Genomic DNA, 20425 nt, shown 5'->3' with positions numbered 1-20425 from the left:
CACTTGTTCCTGAAATGTAATTATTTGTACAAGGACAATAAATAAATCTCTAAGCTACCTACATGTTTTGGTAAAAATACGTAGTAAGCCCAACTAAACACTAATGGCTTTCATTCTGGCTTGTGTCTTCATTAAAAATCTAATATCTTAAAAGTCTATATTCCTAAAATACTCTCTTGAGCCCCTGCTGGTACGTCATGCTCGAGTCAATGGTACAGCTGTGCACAAGAGATACAAAATCTTTGCTTCTTCTTGGGAAAGATGCCAGGAACCACTTGGAAGAACAAACAGTACAGCTATCAGGTCGTGATAAATGTCCAGAAAAGTAAGCCACAGGAGTGTGATCCAGAATGACTGAACATCCTCTCTGGACTGGGGAGTCTGGGCAGAACTCCCTCGGTCCATGAAATTTAAAACTGACATTTCTCAGTCCAAAAGTTAGTCACATGATAACTGGCAGTGAGTGAAAGGATGAATGTTGTTCATTGAAATGTTAATTTCTAAAATATCACACATTTTTGTCATGAAAATCTGGATTTCTCTTCATGTGAAAATGGGACTATTTGTAGGGAGGATGCAGGACAGTAGGATGATGGGCTGCAAATATGAATATATTACACTGTTATATCTGTGAATGTGTCATAGTGAAGCTTATTATTTTATATGCAAAGTAAAATATTTCTGATCATTCTCTAAATGTCAATTTTGTGGGGATCATTTTAAAAAATCTGTTTGACATCCCTAGGGAGAATCTTGGATGGATAAAGATAAGTTGTTTGTTTGGTTTTTTCTTTTATCTTTTTAGAACTGAAAGTGTAATAATAAAAGAACAAGGACCACAATAATGTGAATGTGGCAACGTGAGTTGTCTGGGTTGGTGGCTGTGTATTTTGTCACACTGACAAAATACCTAACAAAAGACTTAAAGGAAGAACTGATTTTGCTCAGTTTCACAAGTTTTGGTCTATGAGGTGGCTGGCCGTGCTGCTTTTAGACGGGTGTTAACAGCAGAAATATGGCATGGGGCAGCTGCTCACCCAAGAGAACAGCCAGGGAGAGTAAGAGAGTAAGAGGCCAACTGAGAGAAACACAGGCAAGGGAAAGCCCTCAGAACTGAGCACGCAGCAAACTACTCCTTCAAGTAGACCTATTCTTTGAAACTTTCCATCACTCCCAATGATGCTATCAGATTATGAAAGTATTGGTGAAGTGACCTACTGGTTAGTTTGAAGCCTTCATAAGCCTTCATCTGTCTGAATGATCTACTGGTTGGAACCAAGCCTCTAGAAGGAAGTCTGTTGGGTGGACACTTACTATATTGCCATGCTGTGGGTGTTAAAAATCCTGTTTACTTGTTCCTGATAGCTTCTGAACTCAGTTACTTGTGTGTATTGCCTAACTCTAATAATATAAACTGTAACCTTTGTTAGCTTATCGTTGTGTGTGGTGCCATTTCTGTCAGCATTGGGGTAGCCTGGGGCTTTCTAAACTGAGACTGAGTGTTCTATACTGGACAGTGATAGATGAGTGCAGCAGGAATGATGGAAGTGATGGACAGAACTTCTGTCAGTGACATAATGCTTTCCTGCCAATAGGTGTCTAACATATTGTAAATATGCATGTTCACACAGGCACAAATAATCAAAAACAAGCTAGACAGATGACCTAACTTCTGATTTTAGCCTACTAAAGCAATATATATATATATATATATATATATATATATATATATATATATATGAATACAATGGATGTATACAGAATAGAAAATACTTTTCTGAGCTGAAACATTCTAATTATATGTACATAAGTGACTACAAAATGGAGTTAGTCAACAACATTATTAATTCCCTTAGCAAGCAATGGGCTGGGAAATCTTGAGATCCTGATCTAGTTCAGCGGTGAGGAAGGGCCCAGAGGAGGCAGATGTAGATGTGGATCATACTGGAGTCTGTGTCAATGATAATTTGTGACAACTTTGAAGAAATGGAGAAAGAAAATATACTTTTATAAAAAATAGTTAAGAAAATCTCTCCAGGGCTGGAGAGATGACTCAGGTGTTAAGGGCACTAGCTGCTCTTTCAGAGGTCCAGATTTCATTTCTCAACAACCACTTGGTGGCTCATAACCATCTGTAATGAGATCTGATGCTCTCTTCTGGGTATGTGTGAAGACAGAGCACTCATATATATATGTATGTATATATATATATATATATATATATATATATATATGTAAAAGAAATTTTTCCATGAGAAATGATTTCTGTCTCCTTTTCAAGTGATTGACATTTTAAACACTGTCATATTTTGGTTTAACGATATCATTTTCCATATAGTTAACATATGCTATAAAAATGGGATTTCAGCTTGAAATAAAACTGAGAATATAGCTCATGTCATTTAAAGTTGGCATTGCCACTTCTTCATGTTTTTCTTGAGCTTGGAAAGCATATTTTTCTCTATTAAGAATAAATATATATGACCATCCTCATATGGTGAAATGGTACTAGGTAAACCTGTGACATTAAGAACACATTTGTTACATGGTATATTGAGTATTTATGGATTAATAAATTCACCAGTTATTTTTATACATAGTCATTTTCATATGTTTGAATACATATGCTAATTTTTAAAAATTTTGTTATCACTCTGCTCTTATTAATATCTTCTTGAAAAAAAATCATATTTGGTCCAGTTTCTTTAACGGCTTTTTCCTATGTAGTGGAGTTTATAATGTACTATACATTTTCTAATTCTGACAATATACTTTTGATTTAAAAAAATTATGACAGAATTAGTTGTGGGGGTGCAAGCCTGTAATCCTAGCACTGCAGAAGTGGAGGCAAGGTGGTCAGAAATGCAAAGGCATTATCAGTGCACAGTGAGTATCAGGCCAGGCTAGTGTGTTTGATATCTTCTTTTAACTCACAACAACAGAAAGGCAGAGATAACAAAATGTAACACATATTTTAAAAGTTCACATTTACTAAATAAACAAATGCTGGCAGATGCTCTGTGTTCCATTGGTTTTAATTAGTTGAACAGATGCATTCAGTCATTTCACTGGCGATTAAGTTTATGGGTTTCAAAGTTTTTCTCCATGTCAGTATTCAAAGGGAAAGACAGCACTGTCAGCTGGCCATCAATGCACTGTGCAAGGAGCATAGACCAGCATCAGACCCCCATGTCTCCCGCATGGCTTCGATTCCTAGAGCCTGAAACATAAAGGCCCTTAAGAAGTATGTTGAAGGGGTGAAGGTGTTATACTTCCAGGGTAAAGGTAATCTGTGGAGGAGACAATCCATAGGTAAAATAACCCGTAGCTTAGTGGCAGCACACCTTTTGGAACATGCATAAAGCTTTTAGTTTGATCATCCACACTGCAAAAGAGTGACTTCCTCTGACACCATAAACACCAGTGTCTTCTCCTTGACCTTTGTCTCTTGCCTTCTGCTTCCTAATTGGGGTCCGTTTTGCTGGTCCTGTATTACAGGTTCTTCAGAGTTGTGGAATGGTTTGTCAGTAACTGAGTAGTTTGTAAGAGGAAACCTTCAGCATTTTGAGTTTTTCATACTGACCACTTTTAATGCAGAGTCTGTATTTATATTAAATATTCATGCTTTTCAGGCCCTCATTGTCTGCCCAAGGAATGAATTCAAAAGAATTATTTAGTTTTCTTTTACCATCACCTGACTTTTCTATAAATCTTTAAAATTTTTTAATTTTTAAAAATTTACTTTTTCCCCAATGAGACATAAACCATATACCTTAGTTGTATGTAGAGAAAATGAAGGCATTGTTCTGTGGCAAGTGCATGGCATAGTTATTTATAATTCCTCATACTATAGCTGAATTTGGTACCCTTAATCATATAGCTTGCATGGGATGTTTTAGTGGGGTATTTGGTGTTTGTGACAATCAGACTTTCCTGTCATGCACAATGGAACATAACCTCAGGAGACAGGTGCTGGCTACAGAGAGGGGCAGCTTCAAATGCTAGGCTCAGAGTTCCTAGTGCAAACATTGTTATGGAGTTATTCTTAATGATCTCTGTTGTGGATTGTGTATTTTGATGCTAAGTCCACTTGTTGTGGATTGTGTATTTTGATGCTAATTCCACTTCCCCAAGAGGGGCTGCCTCAGATGAGGAGTGAATCTCATACTCAGGTGACTTCCTGTGAACCTTCTCCCCATTTTAACTTGTAAAATAAAGGCTAGAGCAGGTGATTGGGCAGTAGAAGGGAAAGGTGGACTGAAAGTTTTAGAGACAGAGGGAGAGAAAGGAGGAAGGGAGACAAGGAGAGGAAGGAGAGAGAAGAAGAGGGGGTGGAAGGAAAATGGAGCACATGGCCTAGAGAAACCACAAGTTGCAAGGGATTTCATAGATGGGGAATACAGTAGTGTAGTGGTAGATCTGCCTAACCTAAGTGAGTAGTTTGTATTCATATTGAGTTGTGTTTTCCTTGCAAGGGCTTATTTGGGTTGGAAATTTACTGCAACCGATCTCTTTAATTATAATTCGACCATGAATACAATTTAGTAGGTTTTAGTATACTCATAGAACAACACTCAGTAGATTTTATAACAGTCATCATCCCAAAAGAAATATAATGCTTGTAAGCAACTACAACTAGTAACCTCTACTTGCTCCTAGCTGTAGCAGCCAACAATCTACCTTCTGTTATAGAATTGTTCTAACCCTGAAGATTTATCTATGTAAAATTCTAATTTTTGTAGTCTTCTGTGGCTTTCTCATTGTACTTAGTATAGTTCAAGCTTCATACATAATGGAGCACATTTATATACATTATTCCCAACATTACTAAACAGTATCTCCGCAGACCACACTTATTTTTCCATTCATTCACTGACAGACATTTCTGTTATTTCCAACTGAGCTCTTGTCAATAAGGCAGCAATGAAACTCCATAAGACGCTGTTTATATGGATTTAGGTTGTTACTTCTCATGGATATACAAATACGGGCTAATTGATCTGTTTGTTGGATTGTACGTTTGGCATTTTGCAGATCTATTAAAATGTTTTCGAACATGCTTGCACCACGCAATGACACTGATGAGGATTCCTGGGTCCCCGCCCCTGGGGAACACTTATTATTCTTATCCTCTTTCATTGCAGCTATCCTAGTTTATAGTAAGTGTGCTTCCTCAGTGGGGTTTAGTTTTGTTTGCTTCCGAAGCAGTGTCCCATTGTATGTAAGTTTCTGCCTGGGACTGATTACATAGCCTAGACTTGCCTCTAACCTGTAGCATTTCTCCTTTCTCTGCCCCATGAGTGCTGGGAAAGTTGTTTGCCACCACAGTCACCCTCCCTTTGATCTTCAGCTCCCTATTCCTCACAGTGTATTAGAACTAGTCACATAGCGCCTTTGGATAGACAGGTTCTTACTTTGAATTTTACAAAAATGGGTTAATTTTCTTTTCATTATTGATTGGATCCAATTTCCCACATTGTGGGAAACAAGGTCATTATACTGTTGTACAGTACATATGCATTTTTTCCTCACTGTAGGCTGCCTTTGTAGCCCAGGTTTTAAGTTTGATGAGCCTCACTAATGATTTTTTTTTGTTGTTGTTGCTTGTGCCTTTGGTGATGGTAGATCTCTGAAGCTTTGTTTCTGTTTAACCTGGTGTTGTTGATATTTACTCTCATGTTTTTGTCAAGATTCTTTTGCAGTTTTGGTATTCATTCCTAGTTTATGAACTATCTGAATTCGTTTCTGTGAATCCTGCAATAGTTAGTCCCAACATCCTTGCTTTACATGTGATTGCTCCATTATTTCAGAATTACTTGTGGAAAGAATGTGCATTCTTTTATTGAAGTTCCTTGTCATCCTCACGCTGCAGAGAATCACCTAAGGAAAGGGTAAGGGTGTAATCTGGACCACCTTGTTCCTCTGACTTACACATTCATTCTGATGCCATCGCCACACAGTCTTGATGCCTCTTGAACTTGGAAAGAATGTGTTCTCCAATTTTTGTTTTCTATTCTAGTTTGCTTTGGCTTCTCTGGTCCCAGTTATATTGAATATAATATCAGCCTGTTGATTTCTACAAAACAAAGATAGATGGGATTTTGACACAGGGAATTTTCGGGATCAAGATTAATTTGGAGAACTTTGTCATTAAACAACATTGCCATCCAATCAGTGGCCATGGGACATATTCCATTTTAGCCTTTTATTTCTTTCAAAAGTGATTTTGCTTGTTTTGTTTTTCTTTTTTTATTGGTTATTTTATTTATTTACATTTCAAATGTTATCCCCCTTCCTGAGTTCCTCTCCACAAGCTCCTGATTCCCTTCTCCCTTCCCCTGCCTCTATGAGAGTGATGCCCTACATACCCACCTCCTCCTGCCTCAGTGGCCTAGTGTTCCCCTATCCTGGGCCATCAAGCCTCCACAGGATCAAGGGGCTCCTCTCCCAGTGATGCCAGATAAGGCAGTCCTCTGTTACACATCAAGCTGGAGCCATGAGTCCCCCCATGTGTACTCTTTGGTTGGTGGTTTAGTCCCTGGGAGCTCTTGCGGGGGGCAGGTCTGGTTGTTTGATATTGTTGTTCTTCCTATGAGGTTGCAAACCCCTCCAGCTCCTACAGTTTTTTCCCCCAACTTCCCCATTGGAGTCACCACACTCAGTCCAATGTTTGGCTGTGTACATTCCCATCTGTCTTGGTCTGGCTCTGGCAGAGCCTCTCAGGGGACAGCTATATGGACTCTTGTCAGAAAGCACTTTTTGGCAAAAGTGTTTTTAAGTTCTCAGAATACATGTCTTGGGGCTTGCTCATTAAAATGTCAAATACTTTTTTTTTCTACTAACAAAATTGTCCATACAGAGTTGCCTCTTGGTTTTATTTTAACGTTATTTTCTACTGTTAAGAAATACAGCTAATGCTGGTGTGTATTTCAGCCTTGACAAAGTTATTAGTTTGATTAGTTATGTGTTTATGTGCATAACTTTCTGAACAGCAAGCTTGCTCCAAATAATCATTGTAAAATGAGACCACTGCTCAGCAGGTTAATGGAATTTGAGTGGGTGTGAAATACAAAGGGTTTTCATACTGTTTAGTATGTATTATTTGTTCTTTAGATGAAAAAAATTCCTTTATTCTAGAGAGGGTAATTGTTGTTTCTTGGTAAGGAGTATCAAATGGCATGGAATGTGAAAAACTGATGAAAACATCCAAGGTGTGCCTTATGTACACTCTTTGAGAAACACAGGCTGAGCCTGAATGATGCTCTTGTAAAGAAACCATAGCTGCTGGATTTCAATATGAATGTATTTATCTGAATATCCCTGATGTGGTAATTAGCTTTGTCACTGATATAGTAAAAAAAAAAAATATGGCATGGACAACTTAACTCAGAAGTACGTACTTTGTGTGTTGTGTCAGAAGAGCTGAGTCTCCATGGTTGCTTGGTCCCATTTATTCAGGCATCATAGTAGTGGGAACATATTCATGGGATAATAATCTGTATGTCAATCAAAAACTCAGAGGTAGACAAGGAATAACTACCAATAAGGCTCTGACCCATCTCCTTTTATCTCAAAATATTCTCCATAGACCTAAATTCCACCCACGTTCCAAAATAGCACTGCAGATAAGGATCAGCTATTCTAATGGTGAGCCAATAGGGGCATATTAGGTGCTTAAGTCATTTAGAAGAGCCAAGGCCAATGTAAAATGTAAGCACTTATTCCAGTATCTAGAATCCTCAGCATCTAAACTGATTTTATTGTTTAAAATGTCAAAATCAAAACCTTTTCAGATTTGAGATAATTTCTTCTCTGTGAGCCCATGAAAAAATAAAAAAATCAAACTTCATATTTCCAGTAAGTAATAGCTCAGAGCACTTATTCCAGTTCTCAAAAGGGGGGACAGGGGATTAGCAAGGAATGATCAGACCAAACCCCATAGGGAAAACATCAAAGCCCATGGCCTCTCTTCCACTGAGTATTATGAGGTGGGCTTCAGTGGGCTTGTGGGGCCCTCTTCCTGTGTTATGGTATGTGTATTCTACATGGCTTTTTCCTGGGAAGGCGCTACCTTTGTCTGCAGCCTTTCTTGATAAAATTCCATGTTCCTGGAACTTCCAAAACTTTCAAGTTTCCATTAGTCTTCACCCTCAATCTCATGGCTTTCTGCATTGCTAGGTCAGGGGTGCCTTATAGAGAAACAAGCCGTGATACGTATTGCCTGGCCCACTAGGATTTTAAAAACTTAAACAAAAGCTTCTGTGAACCAGTGTCTTTTGAAGTTTCTGTCTCTACACCCAGCATAACATGGATAATACAGTGATCTTACCACTAACTGGGCATCCTTGAACTATGGTCATATTGGCTTTGAACAATTAAGCATATGAAATTGGGAAAATACCCATTTTGGCAGCCAGGTGGGGAGCAACACACCCAAATTGCTCTCTCTTCTCAATGGAACCCCTTCAGGTGAGTTTATAATTGTATAGCCCAGAACCTGGAATGGGTGTTTTCTGACCAGCTCCTGAAATGTTCTCAAAACTTTCATTGTCCAGTGCATAGTGTTTGAATTCTTTTATTTTTTTAAAGATTTATTTATTTATTATATATAAGTACACTGTAGCTGTCTTCAGACACACCAGAAGAGGGCATCCAATCTCATTACAGATGGTTGTGAGCCACCATATGGTTGCTGGGATAAGAACTCGGGACCTTTGGAAGAGCAGTCAGTGCTCTTAACCGCTGAGCCATCTCTCCAGCCCCGTTTGCAATCTTTTTAATGGTACTAATCTCTTTAACAACAATATCCCCTTTGTCTATCTCTGTTAACAAGTTCCTCTGTGGCCAGAAGGATTTGAAAAACATGCATCTTGTGTTCTGACTTTGCTCCAGCAACATTACAATGTTCCAGGATCTTTCTAAACACCATCTCCAAACTTTTCCTAATTTCCACCATAAAGCTGGTTCTGAAGGCCGAAGACCAACATGTTCAGGTGTATTGACAGCAATACTACTTCTCTGGAATTAATTTCCTTTATCAGTCAGGTTTTCAAATTGTTTTGACAAAAATACTTTATGAGAAGGGTTTACTTTGCTCACAGTTTTAGTGGGTTCAATCCATAGTTGTTTGACCCTATTTACTTGGGCAAGACCTCATGCTGATGGGTGTATGTTGTCCAATAAATGCTTCACAGCATGTTAAACAGGAATTGGATCATGAAGTAGAACGTGCGCAGAAATGACATGCCTCGGGGAAATCATTCCAGATGTTCTGTTCTCTCCACTTAGGCTCTACTTTCCAAAGGGTCTTTAATTTTCCAAAATAGTACCTTTAATTTCAGATCAAGTGTCCCAATTACTTTCGTGTAGAGCACATTACAGATTCAAACATAGCATAGATCAAAGCAACTGGCATTGTCGTCCAGCCCTGAAGTAAAGCTTACAGATAAAATGTGAAGGTTTGAGCCATAATACACTTTCAGTAAATTATATTTATATATATTATAAATTATATATATATATATGTATGTATACACACACACACACAAGCTTATTAGGATCAATGGATTTGTGTCTTTTTTTTTAGTTTTGTTGTTGTTGTTGTTGTAGTAGTGTTATTTTTCTTGTTGTTTTGTTTTCTTGAGACAGGAATTCTCTGGGTAGCGTTGGCTGTCTTGGAACTCACTCTGTAAACCAGGCTGGTCTTGAACTTAGAAATCTTCCTGTTTCTGCTTCCCAAGTGCCAGGATTAAAGGTGTGCGCCACCACAGCCTGGTTCATGACTTTATTTTATAAATGAGAAAATTTCTAAGAGTTACCTCATACATATTTCTTCTGCAATGGTCTTGACTTTTATTTGTATTGATAGTTTGTTTTTTTTTTTTTTTTTTTTTTTTTTTTGGTTTTTTTTGTGTTGCCCTGGCTGTCATGGAACTCACTTTGTAGACCAGGCTGGCCTCCAACTCAGAAATCCGCCTGCCTCTGCCTCCCAAGTGCTGGGATTAAAGGCGTGCGCCACCACGCCCGGCTGTATTGATAGTTTTATGTATGTTTACCACTTATCAATGCATTTATAGTTTGCAAACATATGTTCCCTACCTAAAATCATTGTTTTTCCACCTGTAGTGATCCTCTAACACTGGTCTAATTTTTTTTGTTGTTTTATTTTGTTTTGTTTTGTTTTGTTTTTTCCCGAGATAGGGTTTCTCTGCATAGCCCTGGCTGTCCTAGAACTTACTCTGTAGAACAGGCTGGCATTGAACTCAGAAACCCGCCTGCCTCTGCTTCCCAAGTGCTGGGATTAAAGGCATGTGCCACCACTGCCTAGCCCATACTGTGGTGTGTCATGTCAGCAAGTGTCCTCATTTACTTTTATTCCTGGCAAATACTGATCAAAGGCAACTTATGAAAGGAAAAGGTTTTCTTGCTTTATAAGTTACAAGCCATGAGGGAAAACTGGCAGGAACTTAAGTACAAGCCATGGAAAAATACTGTTCACTGACTTATTTCCTTTAGTTTATTTAGCTAGTCTTCTTATATCCTCCAGATCCATCTGGCCAAGGTTGGCACTGCCCATAGACTTCTTGGTCCTTCTACATCAATTAGAAATCAAGAAAGTGCCCTACAGATTTACTTATGAGATAGTCTACTAGAGGCAATTGCTCAATTGAGGTTACTTCTTATAAGGTATGGTAAATTGTCAACTGAAGCTAACTGTGACAGCAAGTAATATACTTTTGATAAACACTGCCTTCTACTCTTTCTCAAAATCCTATAATTAATTGTCTATTGCTTGGAGGAGAAGAGCTGTTGATTGTGTGTGTGTTTGTGTGTGTGTGTATGTGTGTGTTTGTGTGTGTGTGTGTGTGTGTGTGTGTGTGTGTGTGAGAGAGAGAGAGAGAGAGAGAGAGAGAGAGAGAGAGAGAGATATTTTTTCTACATTTTACATTATGGAAAGCCCCCAGTGACCTAGCTAACCTCTTGCTGAACCCCATACTTAGTTTTCTACAACTCTCATTAGTAGTAAACCAAGGACCAAGCCTGGAAGCACATGACCTCCAGTACATTGTCCAAGTCCAGTCTACATCAAAGGCTACTAGAAATCAGAACATTTGTCAAATACTAGCCCATCTTCCTTGCTATGATAGAATGCATTTAGGTGTTAGTTTGTAAAGCACAGAATACTATTTAGTTCAAGATTCTGGAATCTAGAAGTCGAAGCTTAGTGGCTTTGTTCGGTGATCATCATCTTAATGATGTTAACCTGATAGATGGAGAAAGGACTATGGATGTATGGAGAAGTGGTGGAGGGACCAGGCTATGTTGGTGTGATCAGCAGCACTAATTTCTAGAACAGATCTGCTTACACAAGAAATGCATTAATTTTCTTGATGACCCAATTACCTCCTAAGGCCTACCTTTACTTTTTCAATGCCAACATCACATTTTAACATGAGTTTTGATGGTAAATGAGCTTAACTGTGATAAATGTAAATATGGATGTTAAAAGAAACATTTACATATGTATCCAAAGATATAGTTCTAGTCTGATCCAGTCCCCTAAGAACCAAGAAAGCTGTTGGCCTCAGTTTCATTCAGAGTCTAGATCACAGCTTTAAAATAATGGAGAAGTAATGGGTTCACTGTAACTCAGTATCTTAGTCGGGGTTTCTATTCTAATTCTATTCTAATTAGAATCATGATGCACAAACATCATGACCAAGAAGCAAGTTGGGGAGGAAAGGGTTTATTTGGTTTACATTTCCATATTGCTGTTCATCACCAAGGAAGTCAGGACTGGAACTCAAGCAGGTCAGGGAGCAGGAGCTGATGCAGAGGCCATGGAGGGATGTTCTTTACTGGCTTGCTTCCCCTGGCTTGCTCAGCCTGCTCTCATATAGAACCCAAGACTACCAGCCCAGAGATGGTCCCACCCACAAGGGGCCTTTCCCCCTTGATCACTAATTGAGAAAATGCCTTACAGTTGGATCTCATGGAGGCATTTCCTCAACTGAAGCTCCTTTCTCTGTGATAACTCCAGCTGTGCCAAGTTGACACAAAACTAGCCAGTACACTCAGGTAGGAAGAAATTCGGTGTGACACACTCACTGGGGAGGGTAAGGTTCTTTATTGGCATCCAAATTCAGATGCTAGTCTACATTCCTTTGTATCTTAACAAGTTTCCATATGGGTATTTTTTCTCTCTATTCATTTACATGGAAGTACAGACTCCTATTGTACAATTATCAGACCAATAGATTGCTTTTGCTGATAATAAGAAGTTTCTACAGAGAAATATAGTTTATTCTGGAGTCAGATCGAAGAAGTCAGGGTCTGGGAACACAGATTTAGGTTACTTCAAATTCCAACTTCCAACACAGCAACCATTTGATGAAATGTTTTTATAGTAACAGAAGAAAGAAAGCCATAAATCAAGGCTCTTTTCAAATACAATAGTAGAAATATTATATCGGCTCTTAGAGCAAAGTGGTGGGAAGAAAAGCTGATATAGGCTTCAGAAGCTGTTTGACAACATTCTTAGCCCCAGGGTCCTTTGGAAACTAGCAGTCTGTCCATACATTCCAAAGGATTTAACATAAAGATATTAGGTCAGCTATGGAAGTGGGGGTTGATAATGCTATTTGGGGAGTAAAGATTATCTGTCTGAGTCGTGGTACCCCAGGTTCTCTACATCACTGAGTCTGCTCAGTCAGCCACCCTTGCAGAAAGTGCAATGTAGGGTGCGGTTTTCAGGAACTTTCCTTCACAGAAGCATTGGCTTAAAGAAGTTGTACTGATTTTAATATTATTTGAGACCCTGGGATCTTAGTTAATAAGGTAAGGTGACTTCTTGTGAATTTCTAAGCTATAGATTCATTATTTTTATGTTGCTGTGTGAATCTTTTGCCCCTAGAGTAAGATGTGCTGGACCATTTGTTATTTAAGTGGTATTTAACATCTAGACCATACCTTAAATGTAAAACTCTGAATTGAGTTAGAATGGCTTTGTTCTGTGATAGTATCTCTTGAAATGAAAATAAGAGCAAATTATGTTAATAATATTTAATTATAAAACCTTCATATTATTTTTAAATAAAGGGAAATTAAAATATGTATAGTCAGAGCTTTTAAATAACTTATGGCATATTTATGTTGATATGTCTCAATGAATTGAAACTATGTAGTTCAATTATTTTACTACCTACTCATAAGAGACAAAGCCTGTAATCTTTAAATAAGAATTTTGAATTTTTATGTTTTTACTAGTAGATATATCATAGAATGTCTTAAAACTATGTTCATGTCTTCCCAAAATTGGGTAAACAACTACATTTTAAGCATGGTATACTTTTCTCCAGTTTAATGTTTATCTAACAAAATTTCAAGGCTGTTGTCTATGATAATGATCCTGGGTAACTGAAGTGAGTGGAGATGCTACTGGCCTTAGTCTGCTTCTAAAGAATCCACACTTCATGCCTGTTTGAGCTCTTTTAATCTTATTTTTAAGATAGCAGAAAGTTCTAATGTTATAGATTTTGAGCTGACTCCTGGAAGGCCACAGGAAAAACATCTCTTTTAATATGAGTCCTTAAGATTATGTGAGGGCATGGAGAAAGAAGTTGAGCTTCCTAAGAATTTCATTTGATGATTGGTAATTAGTGTGTTGGGAAAATAATGAAAGTACTGGGTATATAGGGGGAAATGCCCTCTGTTAGTTTTTAAGCCGAGGGAATGAGAGTCATAAAAATATAACCACAGAAACAACAACAACAACAAGAACAAGATTTTGGCTTACTTCATCCTTTAAATGAATTCTTTTTTTTTTTTTTTAACGTTGATTACATCCAGATGTGTTTCTGAGCGCTTGGATGCAGTAAGACAAGATAAAGTTGCTGACTTATGCATGTTCACTGCTCTGTTTAAAGTGGTTGAGCACATGATCAGGTGCAGCCTCAAATCATACCTTCACACAGACGGCACAAAAAGAGTGGCAAGGGTTGGCAAGGGCCCAACCTTACGGTCAGAAAGACAGGGTTCATTAAATTTAGAGAATGCACTCAGACTGAGATTTAAGTGTGACTGGAAGTCAAGAACTTTTAACAAGTTCTTGGTTACATTGTTTCTAAGGAGTGAATGAAGCAAACCTTTCAGTGTTCAGAGTAGGCTGTGGACTGGCAGAGACTGGAGCCAAGCACAGTTACATGGTTTTGATGTGTCTCAGTGAGAGTGGCTGTCACGAATAGGGCCAGTTCTGAGAAGATCACTGAGAAGGAAACAGGCCTTTCATGAATGTAAGTTCCTCTTTCTGTCACCACTGAAGGTGTGTGACTCCAGGAGGAAACACGTGGGTTATATATTTGGTTCTAGTATAGTTATTAGCAGTATTCATTTAAAAATGCATGAGATGAATTTGTTTAGAAAATTTAATGCTTTTACAGTAAAGTCATTAAAAGTCACAGACACCTCACTCTAAAGAGTGAAAGAAAATTGGAATAAAATAAAGCAGGGATCTCTTCTAAGTGTCAACTGATGCTGAAGTCTGCGCACGGGTAGCACTGTGGTGGATGCTCCTTCTTTCTGCCCTGCCTCCCACTGTGCCCATCTATGAAGACACTGGAATGTGTTTGAATAGATATCCAATCTTACTTAAGTGACTCCTGCCATCTTTATATACCATAGGATATCATGTTGGTCTTCATTGCTTTTTTGTTGTTGTTTTGGCCTTTCACAAGCCAAAAGCCTGATTCCTGGCACCACAGAACCAGTCCCATATTAACTAAGACAATGACTTTCCTCGTCTACTGTTTAGAAAGGTTATGCTAGTACAGGATATTTTCATGGTGATATCATGTATAGTAAGATAGGACCTAACAAGAACACCTGTGACATGGTTCCGCCTTTCTGCTTACCAGGATACCCGGAAAGACACTGTTGTGTTTTCAGACTCTCCTTGTTCCCACATGTTTTTAGCCTTAGGTTGGGCCCTCATGCTTTTCCCTACAGGAGTGTTCTAGGTGGCTGAGTTTTAGGAGGGCTAGAATATGCAGGTGAAGTTCATCAGTATTTATGCATTTTTAATGCATTCTCCCAGTTGATATATGGATTCCAAATTTGTGACTTAATAGTTTTTCAAATTATTTTGTTGTATCATGCATAACCAGTTTGTTTCTGATTATCTAATTGTCTTTAAATATTATTAATTTTGCTTTTCTATAAGCTATAAGAATATTTTAATAAATATTATACGAATAATAAAGAATAGTTATAGCTGGATGTGGTACTGCTGTCTTGTGACTTCAACTCTTGGGAGGCTAAGGCAGGAAGATTGCTACCAGTTCCTAGTAGCCTTCAGTACAGAGTGGATTCCAGGCCAGCCTGGAGTACAGAGGGAGACCTTGACTCAAGGTTGTAACATGTATGGTACAGATCTAGCTCTTTGCCCACCTATAGCTTACAGTAATTCCCTGAGCTGAGTGGCTGTTTAGCAGCCATGATGTTCACTTTATTTCACTTAATACCTTAGTTAAGATACTCAAACGCACAAACTCTTGATTGTTGCAGTAAATATTTAATCTCATCTGGGAATTTCTACTCTACCTTTGATCATTCAGTTCCCAGATAAAAGACATACAACTTTCATATTTATAATAAGCTGTTAAAACACCAGAGCTGTGCAGACACCAACCCTCTATTCTATTTTGCCTATTTCTTTGCAAATAACCCTGAGATTTAACTTGCCATGTTTCCTCTGGGAGCTCATAACTCGAACTGGCCAAACCTCATTACCATGTTTTCATGACTCACCTACCCCATGCTATCTTCTTCTCTCTCTAACTTCTCTCTCTCGTCTCTTGCCTCAATATATCTTCTGTCCAGCTGTAGGCTGTAGGCTTCTTTACTCACCATTTAGGGATAACTTGGGGGTCAAGGGTACATAGTATTATCTGGGCCTATGCGAAAAAAGAAGAACTATCCACAGAAAGCCGTAGACTTTTTTTTTTTATAATTTTTTTTTTTAGGTATTTTCTTCGTTTACATTTCCAATGCTATCCCAAAAGTCCCCCATACCCACCCTCCCAATCCCCTACCCATCCACTCCCCCTTTTTGGCCCTGGGGTTCCCCTGTACTGGGGCATATAAAGTTTGCAAGTCCAATGGGCCTCTCTTTGCAGTGATGGCCGACTAGGCCATCTTTTGATACATATGCAGCTAGAGACACGAGCTCCGGGGTACTGGTTAGTTCATATTGTTGTTCCACCTATAGGGTTGCAGTTCCCTTTAGCTCCTTGGGTACTTTCTCAAGCTCCTCCATTGGGGGCCGTGTGATCCGTAAGACTTTTAGTACCCACTCTCTGAATTCTACTGGATCAAGGTAGACTTATAATGAATACCACGTGATGTTTTAATATTAATTGTTATGTGGCTTGTGAGTGCCAGTTAGCTATTAATAGCTTATTGGAAAATTAATCTTGATATTTTCTGCCACAATAACCCAAGTAAAGAATCTATAACTCTTAAATTCATGCTTTATAAGAATATTTCATATGAATCTAGGGATATTTGCCTAAGTAAATTTTTTGTCAGAGAGGAGGATCATTATCCTCTGGGTCTATTAAGAATTATTTATTGAATTACACACAATGCCAAAAAATTCAAAACCTGTTTGTAAGTGGAGCATTATAAAGCAGCTTATCTTTTAAAAATATTTTCTATACCTAGAACCTAAAGAATAAAGGAATTAAGACATTCCACTAAGTCCACTGGCAAAACCATGGCGATTAATCTTTTCATCTTAGAAAATATTTTCTTGAATAATTTTTTCATATAAAGAATATTTTCTTGAACAAATATGGAATTACACCATGATTCATCTTTCTGTCCTCCCTCTGTTTCTTTCTCCCTCCCTCTCTCCCATTGATGACTAAATACCCTTATAGACTCTATTTACAAGGAGATGTGTATCAAACTTAGTTGATTGGGCTGGAATAAGAAATGAAAAAAAGTAGACATTAAGAGACCATAAATAGAACTATCAGTTACATGCACCATAATGAGCCAATGCCCAACTGTCCTTAAAGTGCAGCAATGAATTACCACAATGTCCTGCTGCCAAGGCAAAAATTAGAATAAGAAAACCCACATACTCCTGACAAGCAAGAATGTCTTCAAGCCATTAATCTAAGAATTTTACCACATTGGCTGAAGAAGGCTTGGAACCCTTCCAGCACAAGCTCAGAGTCACGTTTCAGCAGGGATTGTTATCTTAGCCTTCCATCCGTGGCTTAAATCACACATTCACAGGGCAGTGCCCAGAGTTCACTCTTAACTAAAGCCCCTGGCAAATAAATGCCAGAAGCATTGCAGGTCAAACTTCGATTAACGCATACCATGCTCCATCCCAATTTGAAAAGTGTTTAAAGTCTACCGTTCCTTTTTGTTTTCTAAGTATGTTCACTGCAGCGTTGGCGTCAGCACTTTCTGCACATTCCATACCTTTCACTGGAACTGACTTGGTTTGTCAGTCATATTTCGTTCAAACGCCAGCAGCGTTCCTTGTTCTTTAACACTGCTAGGAGAAATAGACACGAAGCTATAATCGAACGTAGTTAAGCTCTTTCTGAGCTTGGAGTGGGCCATTCTCGGAACTGACTTTTATCTGGTATTCTTTATCTTGTCAGAAAGGATAAATCAAACATTGTTAAAGGCCTGTTTCTTTCTTGTATTGATGCATCAACACTTTTTTCTCCATTGACAGTTACTTCATTTTCTTCAACTCTAACTGAACGATGTTGAGTTTATCCTGTTATCCTGTGCAGACGGCCCACTTGCGTCACCATGGGGATGCCCAGATTGACTTGTGTCTTTGGCTGTATTTCAAATCTCACACATGCGAATAGATTGAAGTCACTGCATGTTTTTTTCTAACTGATTTTCATAAACAGACTCAGAGTGACTGAGTAAAGCATTTTTTTTTCAATAGTGCTGCTTTCAGATCCAGCATTGACATGCCTGTCTGCAGTGTTAGGGAACTAAGAACCATATGGCTTCTGGTTTATACTTCCTGAATCAGCATATTGCATCTGCATACCAATTAGGCTTGTATACGTGTGTTTCCAGTGTTTTTTAGTTGTTAAATATTTTGTTATAAAAATTTCAGTCCACACTGGGAAATCATATAGACAAAGAGCTGTGGGCACCCACCCTAAGTTTCCCTAGGACTTGCAGAGTTGATAAAAGTCAAAGACTTCCTAGGCAAGGCTCTGCTTTACTCCCAGAGCCTGTGTGCTAGAAAAGATGTGTAGATGAGTTTAGGAGGTTGAAACAGGAAAATCACTACTTGTTCCAGGCCAGTCTGCTCTACATAGCAGCACCCTGTGTTAAAGAAAAGAAAGGGTAGGTATTTTGGCTATGTCATGGTGCTAAGTATATAAAAAGCCATATTTTATTTTTTCTCATTATCAGGCTTTCTATATATAAATAAATAAAATAAGTTAAGCAAATTGTACATTCCGGATAGTTCTTTCTGGAAGCAGTTCTTTTTAAAGAAAATATTTGTGTTGCAACTTCAATGAAAACACTTTAGCTATATTTGATTTATAGATTTACATTGTTTTATATTAACACATATTATAAAATATTTTTATTTTAGGATAAAAGCACTGCTATATCTGCTGTAGGAAGCAGATTAAAATTCTGTGTAGAGATTCACACACATTATAGGCACACATATAATACATAGGTGTTCTATAATATAATTGAGAATATGAATGAATTTTAACTTGTCAGTGATTTTGAAACACTTTAAGTGCACAAGTAAATATGAAATTTATATGGATTACAATGACTAACATTCCAGCTTAACTGAAATTATAGCATCACTAGAAGTCAGTTATAAACCTCTACATGTTGTAAATGAACAAGCCAGTTTAATATGTCCTCGTTGGCTTCTTGGCTATGACTTCTTAATGGAATTTCATAATTAATGGCGATGTTTTGAGACCATTTATTTCAAGGGAGTTATATTGAGGTCCATGACTTTGTTTATTTCACTGTTAGGTTTGAATGAAGTTGTAAGAGTTTTCTATCCATACTGAAGTGTAAGTTTGCAGTGAGTACCTGAAGCTACATCAATTTGATATAAGGGAAGGATATGATTGTCCTACAGGATTGATGCTGGTGACCTGGTCCTGTTTTCCCTGGATATCTTCTGTTTCTTTCCTACCATCTAAACAAGCTGATTATGTTTTGCTATCAAGTGACAACATGTGGTTCTTCTCATAGTATCTCTCTTTCTTTTTTTTTTTTTTTTTTTTTTTTTTGGTGTTTTTGAGACAGGGTTTCTCTGTGTAGCCCTGGCTGTCCTGGAACTCACTTTGTAGACCAGGCTGGCCTCCAACTCAGAAATAAGCCTGCCTCTGCCTCCCGAGTGCTGGGATTAAAGGTGTGTGCCACCATGCCCGGCTTCTCATAGTATCTCTTAAGTAAACTCAGTGCATCATCTTTCTCAAAGGAAACCAATCACACTTGACTGACTGTGTTATATGACTTTTAATGCTCTCGTCATTGATGTAGTTTAAGAACAGATTCCTAAATAATTTTGAATATCTGTGATACTGCATACTACTAATCATTCTAGTAGGTAAAATATAATGTTCATGTTGGGCCCACCTCATTTTTTGGTTTACAATTATATTGTTTGGCAAAAGATAAAACAGACTATTATTTTACCCAAGTCATTAATTAGATTCAGTAAACTATTCTTTAGTGTGCCTAACTTTTCAATCCCCCTAGTAGATGCTTCCCTTATAAATACAACATCTATCAGTAAAAATTAACATGAAAAAATAATTAGCATAACATTTAAAGATATATTTGATTTCTTATGCAAAGTGAAATTTTATAAGTTTAATTAATGTTAATGGGATTTTAATATAGATATATTTGTAAGCATACACTTTTTGCATCTTACTTTTAATAAGGTTTCAACTTCTCCTCTAGTCCAGCAGAGGTGGTGGAAGAGAAAAGATTAGGATGTGGGGGAAGTGGATTTGCTCAGCAATAGTTCTTTAGGGTGCGCTTACTCTTCTTGGGTAGCAGCAGTTCAGGCACCCAATATGGCTCAGGAGCTGCAGAGCAGTCCTCTGCAGGTAGACACCAGGTCTGAACCAGCCTTTCAGCATAGTCTAGTGCTTTCAGCAAGAAGACAACAGGCAGCTATAGTGCAATCCTAAAGAAACCACCAAGCTTACCAACTGGCCTGAGGTGAGGCTGAGGAAACAGCAAGATGCTTCAAGAACCTCATGAGCAGTTCGTGGGCAAGTTTCTCTCGATGGTGGTATTACCACAAGTTGAGCTCAACAGTGCTGTGTAAGGTGAACCAATGCATGCATATCGATAGCAAAGAATAGTGAGGCAGAGCAAACCA

The 20425-nt window shown here is 38.1% G+C and overlaps 1 protein-coding gene and 1 pseudogene across 4 annotated transcripts in view; one reads left to right on the top strand and one right to left on the bottom strand.

Annotated features, from left to right (window-relative positions):
* Positions 1-17637, bottom strand: part of LOC147003970 (uncharacterized) — a 108308-nt pseudogene extending 90671 nt beyond the window's left edge.
* Ccser1 (coiled-coil serine rich protein 1) overlaps positions 1-20425 on the top strand; it is a 1169843-nt gene that overhangs the window by 90208 nt on the left and 1059210 nt on the right. The gene's annotated exons all lie outside the window — the stretch shown is intronic.

The sequence above is a fragment of the Mus caroli genome, unplaced genomic scaffold (genome assembly GCF_978045245.1).
Source record: "Mus caroli unplaced genomic scaffold, Mus_caroli_1 scaffold_7, whole genome shotgun sequence".
Lineage (NCBI taxonomy): Eukaryota > Metazoa > Chordata > Mammalia > Rodentia > Muridae > Mus > Mus caroli.
This window is presented reverse-complemented; position numbering and strand designations above follow the sequence as displayed.